Raw genomic sequence first — 17,344 nt, 5'->3', positions numbered from 1 at the left:
TCCTTTTTCTGCCCTTGTGCTCTCCCTATTTCCTACCTTCCTTGCTTCCTTAGCCCCTTCCTGGTTTTTCTCCTTTTCTTCTTCCTTCTTTTCTACCTCCATCCATCCCTCCAACTTTGCCTTCCTCCCTTCCAACTTTTTATCTCCCTTCCCTCCCTTTTCTTTTCTTGCAAGTGTTTGGGGTGAAAGTCCATGGCAGGCCAGCCCCAAGCTAGGCAAGGTCACTGCCACTGAGCAACAACATCCCCAGACCTGCTGCCACTTCCTATGCAGGTAATTTGAATTATCTCTAAAGAGAAACTCTCACATCAGTCTACTTTCAACGTAATTTCAGAAGAGTTGCTAACATGGGCATCAATCAGTTATGACAAGTCATTTTTGAAAAGCACGGCACAGCTATTGTTCCTCAAAAGAAGGAGTTGAAACTTTATCAGCATTTCTAGACTAGTACAAACCCTCCTAATCCTGATCTCTCCTTAGTCCTATGATTTCTTGAAGTGTCCCCTTTGCTCCTGTTCATGGAGTCATGTGTACAGAAATTATACCTGGTTCTATTGAACTCTACTTAATTCTTTCTCACCTCTGTGCTCCTTTTGCCAAGTCACTCCTCAACACTTACTGTAACCCTTGAAATTTTTTGTCCATTTTCATTTAAAAACTCCTTCAAAAATTGAACCATTTCTCATGCAGATACAGTCTTCTTGATCTGCTATTAATCCCCCACTACTGACATTGTAAGTTATAGAAATGTACACTTCCAGACCGTTTTCAGATTTTTGATTTCTGTATATCTATCTGTCTATGTATTTACAAACATAACATGGTATTCTGAAAGTATCGTTCTGCTTTTGGAGCTCGACATTGTGTTTTTCAGAAGCAGGCCTATTACACAGAGATGAATCCATGTTACCTAGATTGAGGTCAAACCGGAATGTGCACTCTGATTCCCATGATATTGTTCTACCTACTAATGGACAGTTCAGTTATATCCAGACCTCACCACCTCCCCCATTAAGTAAAACCCTTGTGAAGAGACATGTAGATGCCTTTATGAACATATTGATAATTTTTCATGGCAGTGTTTTCCAAAAACCAGTTAGTAAAATCAATTTATTCCTTTGCAGCCTGAAATTACCTTCATTCCAGTTTACTGGTATAAGAACTGCAGTATATCAGCAACAATTCTCCAATAGTAGTTCAGGCAGAAGTCATTCTAGATAACAATCAGTGCCGGATCGTCCATGTATTTTACACAGCCCATGACAGGGGACATCCGTCCACTCGTTTAGAACAACTGATGTTTTATGCTGGCAATTTAGGGTTATTGAAAGGAGTGATTACAAAACAGGTGAGACAGACTGATTAGATTCAGTATGTATGTTGGCTTTGTTTTTCTAGGCCTGAATTTTTCACATTTCAATTAATTGTAGGTTAAGTATCAGGCAGATTCTTCACTGGGCTTCAAATGTGATAAAGTTGCTTCTTATTTTTAAGAAGGCCGTTGCAATCCTGCATTTATTTTACACCTCAGTGCTTGTTTCACACACAAGCACACACACCCACACACCACACACATCAACAAACACACAAACACATAATTAGAGCACATTTAACACTCAAATAAAGCTTTACCTACTAACTCATAACTAGGGTATTTTTTTAATAAGTATTGTGTCTTGGTCTCTACTGGGGAAACATTGTTCAATGTGAGTTCTCTGGTTTGTTGTAGGGCAGTGAATGTTCACTTGTTGGCAATGATATAGAAATGGGGAGTAAGGGTTTAAAAGTTTTTACAGTAGGTAGGCAGAGTCAGAGTATGGACTGTAAGAATAAGAAATTGGGGAATTTCCTCTTTGTTTCTTCACTTCAATCTCCTAATAATTCATGTGTATTTTCCAAAAGTCTCCCAGAAAACAAGGACTAGGTCAATACACATATCAGTAAACCATAGCAGAATGCGATTCTGAATTTCATATAAACAGTCATAAAATCAAAAAGTCAGGTGCTGGGGTTTTGGCTCAGCACTAGAGTGCTGGCTTCACACTTTCAAAGGTCCTGAGTTGGATCCCCAACACCATATGTGAAAGGAATGAATGAACCAATGCATGAGTGTATGATGAATGAATTAAAGTTATAAGGAGGAGGAGGAGGAGGAGAAATAGAAGAAGATGATGAGTAATTTGACAGAAGGGAAAAAGGGGAGGAGAGTGAGTTTAAAGTGTGGTTTCCAATTCCCAAGCGTTAAATTACAGCAGATGGGATAGAGAGAGAAGATGGGAGGGCAGGGGATGGAGGATAGTAGAGGGTAGAAAAGGTATCAGAATACAACAGGTACTAATATGGCATTTTGTAAAAATGTGGATGTGTAAACAATGTGATTGTGCAATCTGCATATGGGGTGAAAATGGGAGTTCATAACTCACTTGAATCTAATGTAGGAAATATGGTATCTCAAGAGCTATGTAATGTGTTAAGCAACCAATATAAACAAGAGGTCTTCATTTTTCTTTGTAGTTGGGATCTCCTGTTTCCGTGACATGTTTAGTTGTGTTCTCTCCTTTAGTCCTCCCATGCTCTCGTTATTCTGATATGGAAAAACTAGCTGAAATGTCCAACCAGTCTGTAAATCAGTGACAATTCTTCATTTAGCCTAAAGTCACTTTACATTTGCTACAGTCATACTAAATACACTTCTTTGTTGGGAGTTTAAAAGATATTTCCATCAGCTAGATTACAAGTACCTAGAACTCCCATTCTTGTTTATGTAAGAGTGGCTTCATCAGATTAAATGCTGTTCTCTGGAATAAAATAAAATAGGAATAATTTACTCACAAGATTCCTACGTAAACCATCTTTATTCACAAAATACTATCTTAAGAATTATTGTTTCATTGAGCTTCAATTGGAGCCAACGTATAGTCAATCACTGAAGTAAAAGCAGTTACTTAAAAACTAAAATTGAGAGATAAGTCAAATTACATTTGAAGAGAGAGCAACAGCATGAGGTTTCTTGTTTGGTTCTGGATGTTGAGTAACAGGCTCATTTGCAGGTGGAAGGAACCCTTCAGGGAACTCACTTGTACTTTCAGAATGGGGGTGTAGAGGGCTGAATTCCAGCTGTTGGGGGAAGATTGTGAGGAAAACCCCCTCCCTGCATAGACACATCACATTGGAAATGGAGTGGGTGGCGGGTCAGGTGGAAAATAATCTCCAGGTTCCCAGACAAGTTTCCTGGGAGAGGTGGAGGAAAAAAAAGTTCCTCTTCTCAGGAACTGACTCCTTGGGTCAACTGGAAACAAGGCACCTCTGACTGGAGGGAAAGGTGCCTACACAGAGCCAGAGCCAGTTGCTTGGTTTTCAGCATGGAGAGGTGAATCAGGCACATCAGAGTCCAAAGGAGGCATATTAGGAATTCTGTTTTCTGCTGGTCCCGATGCTCTATCACAATTTGAGTAAAATCTATCTTGCCTCTGTAGAGGAAGACGTGCATCAGAAGAATATGGTTGGCCTGGCGGAGGGATCATCAGCCTGCTGGCCTGTTGCCCTGGAGGAGAGAGGGGCCCAGTCTGAGAAGGTGCTCTCTGAAAATCGGTGAACTTATGACAGCTGGATTCTCTTCCTTTACTGCTAGTCGCATGGTCCAGAGGATTCTCCAGGGCCCCTTGACCCTCTTCCTCCTCCCACTGGAGTGAAAGGTGAGAGTGTGAGTGGACCACTCTTTTCAAAATGAGGAGGTCTCCTTTCAGATGAAGGGTGACCTATTGGTGATGGCCCATTTGGAGAAGGCTTTCTGCCCATTGCTGAGTTGGAAACATCCAGTGCATCATAGGGATCTTTTCCTACATGTTCAAATCTTAGCTCCTTCCCAGTTAATTTTTGTCTGTTGCGTGCATTTTGTTTCCTGAAATAGCTGAGGTTTCTTTCAGCAATCCGAGCTGCCAACTCACTAGCATGTGCTTCTTTCTCAGAGGAAATAATCTTCCCCAGACAGGAATGAATGGTACTCTGCAATTGTTCTTCAAGATATTGGGCTCTCTTTCTGTAGGTCTCCAGCTCTTTTATTGTATGGCTCATCTTTTCTTCGACTTTGGAAAGTTTCTCCTCTTGCTCCACACGGTATTTTTCCTCCACTCTTAATTTCCTGTGCAGTTTCATTGTATTTTCTTGATAGCGTTCCATCATGACTTTCAAGTTCTTCTGTAGGGTCTCATTCTCACATTGGAGCTGTGCATTTTCTGACTGCAAGGATGCCTGTTCAGTCTGCAGACTTTTAAGGTGTTCTGTAAGGTCTTCCGTGGTTTTCTCCACTTCAGATGAGAAAGTACATTTTTGATTTCTTCCTCCTTCCAAGATTTCTAAGGAGGCCTTTAGCTTATCACCATAAACCAGGTTCCTCAAAGCTCCTTTGGACTCATCCTCCAAGTGAGCACCAATTTCGGGTTCACTCGTCTTTCCCAGTTCCAGGTGACCACCATCCCTTTGGGCTCCCAGGCTTGGAGACGTTCTATCCTTCATCTTCAGCAAGCATTCACTCAGAGACTCCATGTGATTTTGGGTGTCCCTTAGAACTTGTTCTCCAGCTACTTTAGAGTCCTCTGATATGATTTTTGCTTTATATTGGACACCTCCTTGTTCCCTCTGTGCTTCAGCTTCTCCTTGTATTGTTGGTCTCTGCGTTTGCGGAAGTAGGGATCCTTCATTCAAAACCTCTTTGATTGCCAGCTTCAGTTCTTCCTCATTCACTTGAAAGAGTCTCCAGTTTGTTTTGGCTTCAGCTATTTGTGATCTGAGGGATTCAGATTCACCTTGGAGGGACTGTATCCCTCTTGATAGATGCGCCATCGTTTCATCCTGTTGACCATGTTTAGCCTTCTGTGCTTTGAGCTCTTCTTCTAGAAAGAGCATTTCAACGCCATGGCTGGATTCGGACCTATGCAGCTTTTCGTAGGTTGCCTCCAGCTGTTGTGCTTCCCTTGAACCCTTCTCAAACCTGCAATCCTTTAAAGATGAGTCTAAGCCTTTATGTTCTTTTTCAACAAGGCTCACTTTATCATGAAGTCCACATTTTGCCTCAATAAGTCCAGCAAGATTTAGAGCCAGCCTTTTTTCTCTTCCCACGGAAAGCCTGCTACTAACCGACTGAAAAGCTCTCCAGAAAAGTGAGAGAACAGCAAAAAATCCAAGAGCTGTACACATCATCAACTCCCAAGGAAAGCCATAAGGAAGATGGCCTGGCTTCATGTCTTCGGACAATGCTGCCACAACCCTGGGTGCTTCTTCCCGAACCACCCACTAGTATGGCTGAGAGGCAGCCCTTGGCTCCTGCATCACGCCAAGACAGCTTTGGCTCTTGTCACCACAACCACAGCCTGCCCAGGCAGGCCAACACAGGCTGTGGACACTCAGGTGTTTGGTCCGGAACTCCAACCTGCACCAGGCAACGGAGCAGACCACTGTGAGCCCCTTCAGGGGCTGAGCGTATGGTGGGTGGTGTGCGGATGGTGGTGAGAGCCATGATCAAGGGCTCCCAGGAGCCTTGTTGTCTCAACTGCCCATCAGGGGAGTCTTGTCCCCTTCCCTACCCAGTGCATCCTCAAGTGCCACATGTTTAGGTCCCTCCCACTCCAGCCAGAGAGAATTCCTCTCCATGCCACCCACCCCTTGATTTGGTTTAGGCCAAGCCAAGGTGGGGTTAGTATGAAGATTCCATCCAGTCATAATAACATTCAGTTTGATGTCACTCAAATTCTAAAGCTGACTAAACTGTTCAAACATCTTTTATGGCCTATATTGGTCTTTGTGTCCCTTGCCTTTTGTTTGAGTGACTCAGTCCTTTTTCTGACCTTGTGCTCTCCCTATTTCCTACCTTCCTTGCTTCCTTAGCCCCTTCCTGGTTTTTCTCCTTTTCTTCTTCCTTCTTTTCTACCTCCATCCATCCCTCCAACTTTGCCTTCCTCCCTTCCAACTTTTTATCTCCCTTCCCTCCCTTTTCTTTTCTTGCAAGTGTTTGGGGTGAAAGTCCATGGCAGGCCAGCCCCAAGCTAGGCAAGGTCACTGCCACTGAGCAACAACATCCCCAGACCTGCTGCCACTTCCTATGCAAGTAATTTGAATTATCTCTAAAAGAAACTCTCACATTAGTCTACTTTCAACGTAATTTCAGAAGAGTTGCTAACATGGGCATCAATCAGTTATGACAAGTCATTTTTGAAAAGCACGGCACAGCTAATGTTCCTCAAAAGAAGGAGTTGAAACTTTATCAGCATTTCTAGACTAGTACAAACCCTCCTAATCCTGATCTCTCCTTAGTCCTATGATTTCTTGAAGTGTCCCCTTTGCTCCTGTTCATGGAGTCATGTGTACAGAAATTATACCTGGTTCTATTGAACTCTACTTAATTCTTTCTCACCTCTGTGCTCCTTTTGCCAAGTCACTCCTCAACACTTACTGTAACCCTTGAAATTTTTTGTCCATTTTCATTTAAAAAACTCCTTCAAAAATTGAACCATTTCTCATGCAGATACAGTCTTCTTGATCTGCTATTAATCCCCCACTACTGACATTGTAAGTTATAGAAATGTACACTTCCAGACCGTTTTCAGATTTTTGATTTCTGTATATCTATCTGTCTATGTATTTACAAACATAACATGGTATTCTGAAAGTATCGTTCTGCTTTTGGAGCTCGACATTGTGTTTTTCAGAAGCAGGCCTATTACACAGAGATGAATCCATGTTACCTAGATTGAGGTCAAACCGGAATGTGCACTCTGATTCCCATGATATTGTTCTACCTACTAATGGACAGTTCAGTTATATCCAGACCTCACCACCTCCCCCATTAAGTAAAACCCTTGTGAAGAGACATGTAGATGCCTTTATGAACATATTGATAATTTTTCATGGCAGTGTTTTCCAAAAACCAGTTAGTAAAATCAATTTATTCCTTTGCAGCCTGAAATTAACTTCATTCCAGTTTACTGGTATAAGAACCACAGTATATCAGCAACAATTCTCCAATAGTAGTTCAGGCAGAAGTCATTCTAGATAACAATCAGTGCCGGATCGTCCATGTATTTTACACAGCCCATGACAGGGGACATCCGTCCACTCGTTTAGAACAACTGATGTTTTATGCTGGCAATTTAGGGTTATTGAAAGGAGTGATTACAAAAGAGGTGAGACAGACTGATTAGATTCAGTATGTATGTTGGCTTTGTTTTTCGAGGCCTGAATTTTTCACATTTCAATTAATTGTAGGTTAAGTATCAGGCAGATTCTTCACTGGGCTTCAAATGTGATAAAGTTGCTTCTTATTTTTAAGAAGGCCGTTGCAATCCTGCATTTATTTTATACCTCAGTGCTTGTTTCACACACAAGCACACACACCCACACACCACACACATCAACAAACACACAAACACATAATTAGAGCACATTTAACACTCAAATAAAGCTTTACCTACTAACTCATAACTAGGGTATTTTTTTAATAAGTATTGTGTCTTGGTCTCTACTGGGGAAACATTGTTCAATGTGATTTCTCTGGTTTGTTGTAGGGCAGTGAATGTTCACTTGTTGGCAATGATATAGAAATGGGGAATAAGGGTTTAAAAGTTTTTACAGTAGGTAGGCAGAGTCAGAGTATGGACTCTAAGAATAAGAATTTGGGGAATTTCCTCTTTGTTTCTTCATTTCAATCTCCTAATAATTCATGTGTATTTTCCAAAAGTCTCCCAGAAAACAAGGACTAGGTCAATCCACATATCAGTAAACCATAGCAGAATGCGATTCTGAATTTCATATAAACAGTCATAAAATCAAAAAGACAGGTGCTGGGGTTTTGGCTCAGCACTAGAGTGCTGGCTTCACACTTTCAAAGGTCCTGAGTTGGATCCCCAACACCATATGTGAAAGGAATGAATGAACCAATGCATGAGTGTATGATGAATGAATTAAAGGTATAAGGAGGAGGAGGAGGAGGAGAAATAGAAGAAGATGATGAGTAATTTGACAGAAGGGAAAAAGGGGAGGAGAGTGAGTTTAAAGTGTGGTTTCCAATTCCCAAGCATTAAATTACAGCAGATGGGATAGAGAGAGAAGATGGGAGGGCAGGAGAGGGGGGATAGTAGAGGCTAGAAAAGGTAGCAGAATACAACAGGTACTAATATGGCATTTTGTAAAAATGTGGATGTGTAAACAATGTGATTGTGCAATCTGTATATGGGGTGAAAATGGGAGTTCATAACTCACTTGAATCTAATGTAGGAAATATGGTATCTCAAGAGCTATGTAATGTTTTAAGCAACCAATATAAACAAGAGGTCTTCATTTTTCTTTGTAGTTGAGATCTCCTGTTTTCGTGACATGTTTAGTTGTGTTCTCTCCTTTAGTCCTCCCATGCTCTAGTTATTCTGATATGGAAAAACTAGCTGAAATGCCCAACCAGTCTGTAAAACAGTGACAATTCTTCATTAAGCCTAAAGTCACTTTACATTTGCTACAGTCATACTAAATACACTTCTTTGTTGGGAGTTTAAAAGATATTTCCATCAGCTAGATTACAAGTACCTAGAACTCCCATTCTTGTTTATGTAAGAGTGGCTTCATCAGATTAAATGCTGCTCTCTGGAATAAAATAAAATAGGAATAATTTACTCAGAAGCTTCCTACGTAAAAAATCTTTATTTACAAAATACTATCTAAAGAATTATTGTTTCATTGAGCTTCAATGGAGCCAAAGTATAGTCAATTACTGAAGCAAAAACAGTTACTTAAAAACTAAAAATGAGAGATAAGTCAAATTACATTTGAAGAGAGAGCAACAGCATGAGGTTTCTTGTTTGGTTCTGGATGTTGAGTAACAGGCTCATTTGCAGGTGGAAGGAACCCTTCAGGGAACTCACTTGTACTTTCAGAATGGGGGTGTAGAGGGCTGAATTCCAGCTGTTGGGGGAAGATTGTGAGGAAAACCCCCTCCCTGCATAGACACATCACATTGGAAATGGAGTGGGTGGCGGGTCAGGTGGAAAATAATCTCCAGGTTCCCAGACAAGTTTCCTGGGAGAGGTGGAGGAAAAAAAAGTTCCTCTTCTCAGGAACTGACTCCTTGGGTCAACTGGAAACAAGGCACCTCTGACTGGAGGGAAAGGTGCCTACACAGAGCCAGAGCCAGTTGCTTGGTTTTCAGCATGGAGAGGTGAATCAGGCACATCAGAGTCCAAAGGAGGCATATTAGGAATTCTGTTTTCTGCTGGTCCCGATGCTCTACCACAATTTGAGTAAAACCTATCTTGCCTCTGTAGAGGAAGACGTGCATCAGAAGAATATGGTTGGCCTGGCGGAGGGATCATCAGCCTGCTGGCCTGTTGCCCTGGAGGAGAGAGGGGCCCAGTCTGAGAAGGTGCTCTCTGAAAATCGGTGAACTTATGACAGCTGGATTCTCTTCCTTTACTGCTAGTCGCATGGTCCAGAGGATTCTCCAGTGCCCCTTGACCCTCTTCCTCCTCCCACTGGAGTGAAAGGTGAGAGTGTGAGTGGACCACTCTTTTCAAAATGAGGAAGTCTCCTTTCAGATGAAGGGTGACCTATTGGTGATGGCCCATTTGGAGAAGGCTTTCTGCCCATTGCTGAGTTGGAAACATCCAGTGCATCATAGGGATCTTTTCCTACATGTTCAAATCTCAGCTCCTTCTCAGTTAATTTTTGTCTGTTGCGTGCATTTTGTTTCCTGAAATAGCTGAGGTTTCTTTCAGCAATCCGAGCTGCCAACTCACTAGCATGTGCTTCTTTCTCAGAGGAAATAATCTTCCCCAGACAGGAATGAATGGTACTCTGCAATTGTTCTTCAAGATATTGGGCTCTCTTTCTGTAGGTCTCCAGCTCTTTTATTGTATGGCTCATCTTTTCTTCGACTTTGGAAAGTTTCTCCTCTTGCTCCACACGGTAGTTTTCCTCCACTGTTAATTTCCTGTGCAGTTTCATCGTATTTTCTTGATAGCGTTCCATCATGACTTTCAAGTTCTTCTGTAGGGTCTCATTCTCACTTTGGAGCTGTGCATTTTCTGACTGCAAGGATGCCTGTTCAGTCTGCAGACTTTTAAGGTGTTCTGTAAGGTCTTCCGTGGTTTTCTCCACTTCAGATGAGAAAGTACATTTTTGATTTCTTCCTCCTTCCAAGATTTCTAAGGAGGCCTTTAGCTTATCACCATAAACCAGGTTCCTCAAAGCTCCTTTGGACTCATCCTCCAAGTGAGCACCAATTTCGGGTTCACTCGTCTTTCCCAGTTCCAGGTGACCACCATCCCTTTGGGCTCCCAGGCTTGGAGAATTTCTATCCTTCATCTTCAGCAAGCATTCACTCAGAGACTCCATGTGATTTTGGGTGTCCCTTAGAACTTGTTCTCCAGCTACTTTAGAGTCCTCTAATATGATTTTTGCTTTATATTGGATACCTCCTTGTTCCCTCTGTGCTTCAGCTTCTCCTTGTATTGTTGGTCTCTGCGTTTGCGGAAGTAGGGATCCTTCATTCAAAACCTCTTTGATTGCCAGCTTCAGTTCTTCCTCATTCACTTGAAAGAGTCTCCAGTTTGTTTTGGCTTCAGCTATTTGTGATCTGAGGGATTCAGATTCACCTTGGAGGGACTGTATCCCTCTTGATAGATGCGCCATCGTTTCATCCTGTTGACCATGTTTAGCCTTCTGTGCTTTGAGCTCTTCTTCTAGAAAGAGCATTTCAACGCCATGGCTGGATTCGGACCTATGCAGCTTTTCGTAGGTTGCCTCCAGCTGTTGTGCTTCCCTTGAACCCTTCTCAAACCTGCAATCCTTTAAAGATGAGTCTAAGCCTTTATGTTCTTTTTCAACAAGGCTCACTTTATCATGAAGTCCACATTTTGCCTCAATAAGTCCAGCAAGATTTAGAGCCAGCCTTTTTTCTCTTCCCACGGAAAGCCTGCTACTAACCGACTGAAAAGCTCTCCAGAAAAGTGAGAGAACAGCAAAAAATCCAAGAGCTGTACACATCATCAACTCCCAAGGAAAGCCATAAGGAAGATGGCCTGGCTTCATGTCTTCGGACAATGCTGCCACAACCCTGGGTGCTTCTTCCCGAACCACCCACTAGTATGGCTGAGAGGCAGCCCTTGGCTCCTGCATCACGCCAAGACAGCTTTGGCTCTTGTCACCACAACCACAGCCTGCCCAGGCAGGCCAACACAGGCTGTGGACACTCAGGTGTTTGGTCCGGAACTCCAACCTGCACCAGGCAACGGAGCAGACCACTGTGAGCCCCTTCAGGGGCTGAGCGTATGGTGGGTGGTGTGCGTATGGCGGTGAGAGCCATGATCAAGGACTCCCAGGAGCCTTGTTGTCTCAACTGCCTATCAGGGGAGTCTTGTCCCCTTCCCTACCCAGTGCATCCTCAAGTGCCACATGTTTAGGTCCCTCCCACTCCAGCCAGAGAGAATTCCTCTCCATGCCACCCACCCCTTGATTTGGTTTAGGCCAAGCCAAGGTGGGGTTAGTATGAAGATTCCATCCAGTCATAATAACATTCAGTTTGATGTCACTCAAATTCTAAAGCTGACTAAACTGTTCAAACATCTTTTATGGCCTATATTGGTCTTTGTGTCCCTTGCCTTTTGTTTGAGTGACTCAGTCCTTTTTCTGACCTTGTGCTCTCCCTATTTCCTACCTTCCTTGCTTCCTTAGCCCCTTCCTGGTTTTTCTCCTTTTCTTCTTCCTTCTTTTCTACCTCCATCCATCCCTCCAACTTTGCCTTCTTCCCTTCCAACTTTTTATCTCCCTTCCCTCCCTTTTCTTTTCTTGCAAGTGTTTGGGGTGAAAGTCCATGGCAGGCCAGCCCCAAGCTAGGCAAGTTCACTGCCACTGAGCTACAACATCCCCAGACCTGCTGCCACTTCCTATGCAAGTAATTTGAATTATCTCTAATGAGAAAATCTCACATTAGTCTACTTTCAACGTAATTTCAGAAGAGTTGCTAACATGGGCATCAATCAGTTATGACAAGTCATTTTTGAAAAGCACGGCACAGCTAATGTTCCTCAAAAGAAGGAGTTGAAACTTTAGTTGGTTTTCAGGTCAGCATTTCTAGACTAGTACAAACCCTCCTAATCCTGATCTCTCCTTAGTCCTATGATTTCTTTAAGTGTCCCCTTTGCTCCTGTTCATGGAGTCATGTGTACAGAAATTATACCTGGTTCTATTGAACTCTACTTAATTCTTTCTCACCTCTGTGCTCCTTTTGCCAAGTCACTCCTCAACACTTACTGTAACCCTTTAAATTTTTTGTCCATTTTCATTTAAAAAACTCCTTCAAAAATTGAACCATTTCTCATGCAGATACAGTCTTCTTGATCTGCTATTAATCCCCCACTACTGACATTGTAAGTTATAGAAATGTACACTTCCAGACCGTTTTCAGATTTTTGATTTCTGTATATCTATCTTTCTTTGTATTTACAAACATAACATGGTATTCTGAAAGTATCGTTCTGCTTTTGGAGCTCGACATTGTGTTTTTCAGAAGCAGGCCTATTACACAGAGATGAATCCATGTTACCTAGATTGAGGTCAAACCGGAATGTGCACTCTGATTCCCATGATATTGTTCTACCTACTAATGGACAGTTCAGTTATATCCAGACCTCACCACCTCCGCCATTAAGTAACACCCTTGTGAAGAGACATGTAGATGCCTTTATGAACATATTGATAATTTTTCATGGCAGTGTTTTCCAAAAACCAGTTAGTAAAATCAATTTATTCCTTTGCAGCCTGAAATTACCTTCATTCCAGTTTACTGGTATAAGAACCGCAGTATATCAGCAACAATTCTCCAATAGTAGTTCAGGCAGAAGTCATTCTAGATAACAATCAGTGCCGGATCGTCCATGTATTTTACACAGCCCATGACAGGGGACGTCCGTCCACTCGTTTAGAACAACTGATGTTTTATGCTGGCAATTTAGGGTTATTGAAAGGAGTGATTAGAAAACAGGTGAGACAGACTGATTAGATTCAGTATGTATGTTGGCTTTGTTTTTCGAGGCCTGAATTTTTCACATTTCAATTAATTGTAGGTTAAGTATCAGGCAGATTCTTCACTGGGCTTCAAATGTGATAAAGTTGCTTCTTATTTTTAAGAAGGCCGTTGCAATCCTGCATTTATTTTATACCTCAGTGCTTGTTTCACACACAAGCACACACACCCACACACCACACACATCAACAAACACACAAACACATAATTAGAGCACATTTAACACTCAAATAAAGCTTTACCTACTAACTCATAACTAGGGTATTTTTTTAATAAGTATTGTGTCTTGGTCTCTACTGGGGAAACATTGTTCAATGTGAGTTCTCTGGTTTGTTGTAGGGCAGTGAATGTTCACTTGTTGGCAATGATATAGAAATGGGGAGTAAGGGTTTAAAAGTTTTTACAGTAGGTAGGCAGAGTCAGAGTATGGACTCTAAGAATAAGAAATTGGGCAATTTCCTCTTTGTTTCTTCATTTCAATCTCCTAATAATTCATGTATATTTTCCAAAAGTCTCCCAGAAAACAAGGACTAGGTCAATCCACATATCAGTAAACCATAGCAGAATGCGATTCTGAATTTCATATAAACAGTCATAAAATCAAAAAGACAGGTGCTGGGGTTTTGGCTCAGCACTAGAGTGCTGGCTTCACACTTTCAAAGGTCCTGAGTTGGATCCCCAACACCATATGTGAAAGGAATGAATGAACCAATGCATGAGTGTATGATGAATGAATTAAAGGTATAAGGAGGAGGAGGAGGAGGAGAAATAGAAGAAGATGATGAGTAATTTGACAGAAGGGAAAAAGGGGAGGAGAGTGAGTTTAAAGTGTGGTTTCCAATTCCCAAGCATTAAATTACAGCAGATGGGATAGAGAGAGAAGATGGGAGGGCAGGAGAGGGGGGATAGTAGAGGCTAGAAAAGGTAGCAGAATACAACAGGTACTAATATGGCATTTTGTAAAAATGTGGATGTGTAAACAATGTGATTGTGCAATCTGTATATGGGGTGAAAATGGGAGTTCATAACTCACTTGAATCTAATGTAGGAAATATGGTATCTCAAGAGCTATGTAATGTTTTAAGCAACCAATATAAACAAGAGGTCTTCATTTTTCTTTGTAGTTGAGATCTCCAGTTTTCGTGACATGTTTAGTTGTGTTCTCTCCTTTAGTCCTCCCATGCTCTAGTTATTCTGATATGGAAAAACTAGCTGAAATGCCCAACCAGTCTGTAAAACAGTGACAATTCTTCATTAAGCCTAAAGTCACTTTACATTTGCTACAGTCATACTAAATACACTTCTTTGTTGGGAGTTTAAAAGATATTTCCATCAGCTAGATTACAAGTACCTAGAACTCCCATTCTTGTTTATGTAAGAGTGGCTTCATCAGATTAAATGCTGTTCTCTGGAATAAAATAAAATAGGAATAATTTACTCAGAAGATTCCTACGTAAAAAATCTTTATTTACAAAATACTATCTAAAGAATTATTGTTTCATTGAGCTTCAATGGAGCCAAAGTATAGTCAATTACTGAAGCAAAAACAGTTACTTAAAAACTAAAAATGAGAGATAAGTCCAATTACATTTGAAGAGAGAGCAACAGCATGAGGTTTCTTGTTTGGTTCTGGATGTTGAGTAACAGGCTCATTTGCAGGTGGAAGGAACCCTTCAGGGAACTCACTTGTACTTTCAGAATGGGGGTGTAGAGGGCTGAATTCCAGCTGTTGGGGGAAGATTGTGAGGAAAACCCCCTCCCTGCATAGACACATCACATTGGAAATGGAGTGGGTGGCGGGTCAGGTGGAAAATAATCTCCAGGTTCCCAGACAAGTTTCCTGGGAGAGGTGGAGGAAAAAAAAGTTCCTCTTCTCAGGAACTGACTCCTTGGGTCAACTGGAAACAAGGCACCTCTGACTGGAGGGAAAGGTGCCTACTCAGAGCCAGAGCCAGTTGCTTGGTTTTCAGCATGGAGAGGTGAATCAGGCACATCAGAGTCCAAAGGAGGCATATTAGGAATTCTGTTTTCTGCTGGTCTCGATGCTCTACCACAATTTGAGTAAAACCTATCTTGCCTCTGTAGAGGAAGACGTGCATCAGAAGAATATGGTTGGCCTGGCGGAGGGATCATCAGCCTGCTGGCCTGTTGCCCTGGAGGAGAGAGGGGCCCAGTCTGAGAAGGTGCTCTCTGAAAATCGGTGAACTTATGACAGCTGGATTCTCTTCCTTTACTGCTAGTCGCATGGTCCAGAGGATTCTCCAGTGCCCCTTGACCCTCTTCCTCCTCCCACTGGAGTGAAAGGTGAGAGTGTGAGTGGACCACTCTTTTCAAAATGAGGAGGTCTCCTTTCAGATGAAGGGTGACCTATTGGTGATGGCCCATTTGGAGAAGGCTTTCTGCCCATTGCTGAGTTGGAAACATCCAGTGCATCATAGGGATCTTTTCCTACATGTTCAAATCTCAGCTCCTTCTCAGTTAATTTTTGTCTGTTGCGTGCATTTTGTTTCCGGAAATAGCTGAGGTTTCTTTCAGCAATCCGAGCTGCCAACTCACTAGCATGTGCTTCTTTCTCAGAGGAAATAATCTTCCCCAGACAGGAATGAATGGTACTCTGCAATTGTTCTTCAAGATATTGGGCTCTCTTTCTGTAGGTCTCCAGCTCTTTTATTGTATGGCTCATCTTTTCTTCGACTTTGGAAAGTTTCTCCTCTTGCTCCACACGGTAGTTTTCTCCACTGTTAATTTCCTGTGCAGTTTCATCGTATTTTCTTGATAGCGTTCCATCATGACTTTCAAGTTCTTCTGTAGGGTCTCATTCTCACTTTGGAGCTGTGCATTTTCTGACTGCAAGGATGCCTGTTCAGTCTGCAGACTTTTAAGGTGTTCTGTAAGGTCTTCCGTGGTTTTCTCCACTTCAGATGAGAAAGTACATTTTTGATTTCTTCCTCCTTCCAAGATTTCTAAGGAGGCCTTTAGCTTATCACCATAAACCAGGTTCCTCAAAGCTCCTTTGGACTCATCCTCCAAGTGAGCACCAATTTCGGGTTCACTCGTCTTTCCCAGTTCCAGGTGACCACCATCCCTTTGGGCTCCCAGGCTTGGAGAAGTTCTATCCTTCATCTTCAGCAAGCATTCACTCAGAGACTCCATGTGATTTTGGGTGTCCCTTAGAACTTGTTCTCCAGCTACTTTAGAGTCCTCTAATATGATTTTTGCTTTATATTGGACACCTCCTTGTTCCCTCTGTGCTTCAGCTTCTCCTTGTATTGTTGGTCTCTGCGTTTGCGGAAGTAGGGATCCTTCATTCAAAACCTCTTTGATTGCCAACTTCAGTTCTTCCTCATTCACTTGAAAGAGTCTCCAGTTTGTTTTGGCTTCAGCTATTTGTGATCTGAGGGATTCAGATTCACCTTGGAGGGACTGTATCCCTCTTGATAGATGCACCATCGCTTCATCCTGTTGACCATGTTTAGCCTTAAATACATACCACAACCATAAAAATGTCCTAACAACCCTTTGCTTTAAGTGACTACTTCTTCCTTACTTAACTGAGCAGCCTTGTTTTCTAAAATTATAGGCTATTGGAAACAGCTGTTTGAATTGTTTAAACAAGAATGAAACTCTTGCCTGGGGGATCTAACTCACTAAATGGACAGAATTTACACCCAGGGGCAGAGATTGAGATAAGGGGTTTCTGAACATGTGTTCTACTCTGAAGAGTCTGGGTGTCCCACAACTGTAATCCCACACACTTGGGAGGCTGAAGCAGGAGGATCAAAGTTCAAGGCCAACCTGGGCAATTTGGTGAGACTGGTCTCAAAATAAAAATAAAAAGAGCTGGGGTTATAGTTCAGTGGTTAGAGTACCCTGGGATTCTATCCCCAGGGCTGCCAAAATAAATAAATAAAATTCTAAAGAAATCTACCCATATTAACTTCATTGTTTCCAAGGAAACAGTACCTTGCATCCACTTAGCAGTCCAGACCTGATGTTGACCCCTTTATACATGGCTATGATTTCCTTGAGTCTATCACCTACTGTCCAGATGTGGTTGACTAAGGCAGGTGGAGGTGCTGGGTCATGCTGCTGGACGTGTAGACAGGCTGTATATAGTGGGCATTGTGCTGGAGGGCACAGTAGTGGGCATGTTGAGTGGCTGCAGGTGCCTGCCAACTACTTCCTGGTCCCTCTCTAGCCAAGGTTATTCTCTTTGCTATCACCATCAACCTGAGCTTTACTGACTTTGGCAGCTGTCTTCCTCACCTGCTTGTTGCTCAT

This window comes from Callospermophilus lateralis, unplaced genomic scaffold, assembly GCF_048772815.1.
Source record: "Callospermophilus lateralis isolate mCalLat2 unplaced genomic scaffold, mCalLat2.hap1 Scaffold_1583, whole genome shotgun sequence".
Classification (NCBI taxonomy): domain Eukaryota; kingdom Metazoa; phylum Chordata; class Mammalia; order Rodentia; family Sciuridae; genus Callospermophilus; species Callospermophilus lateralis.
Note: the sequence above shows the minus strand (reverse complement) of the source record.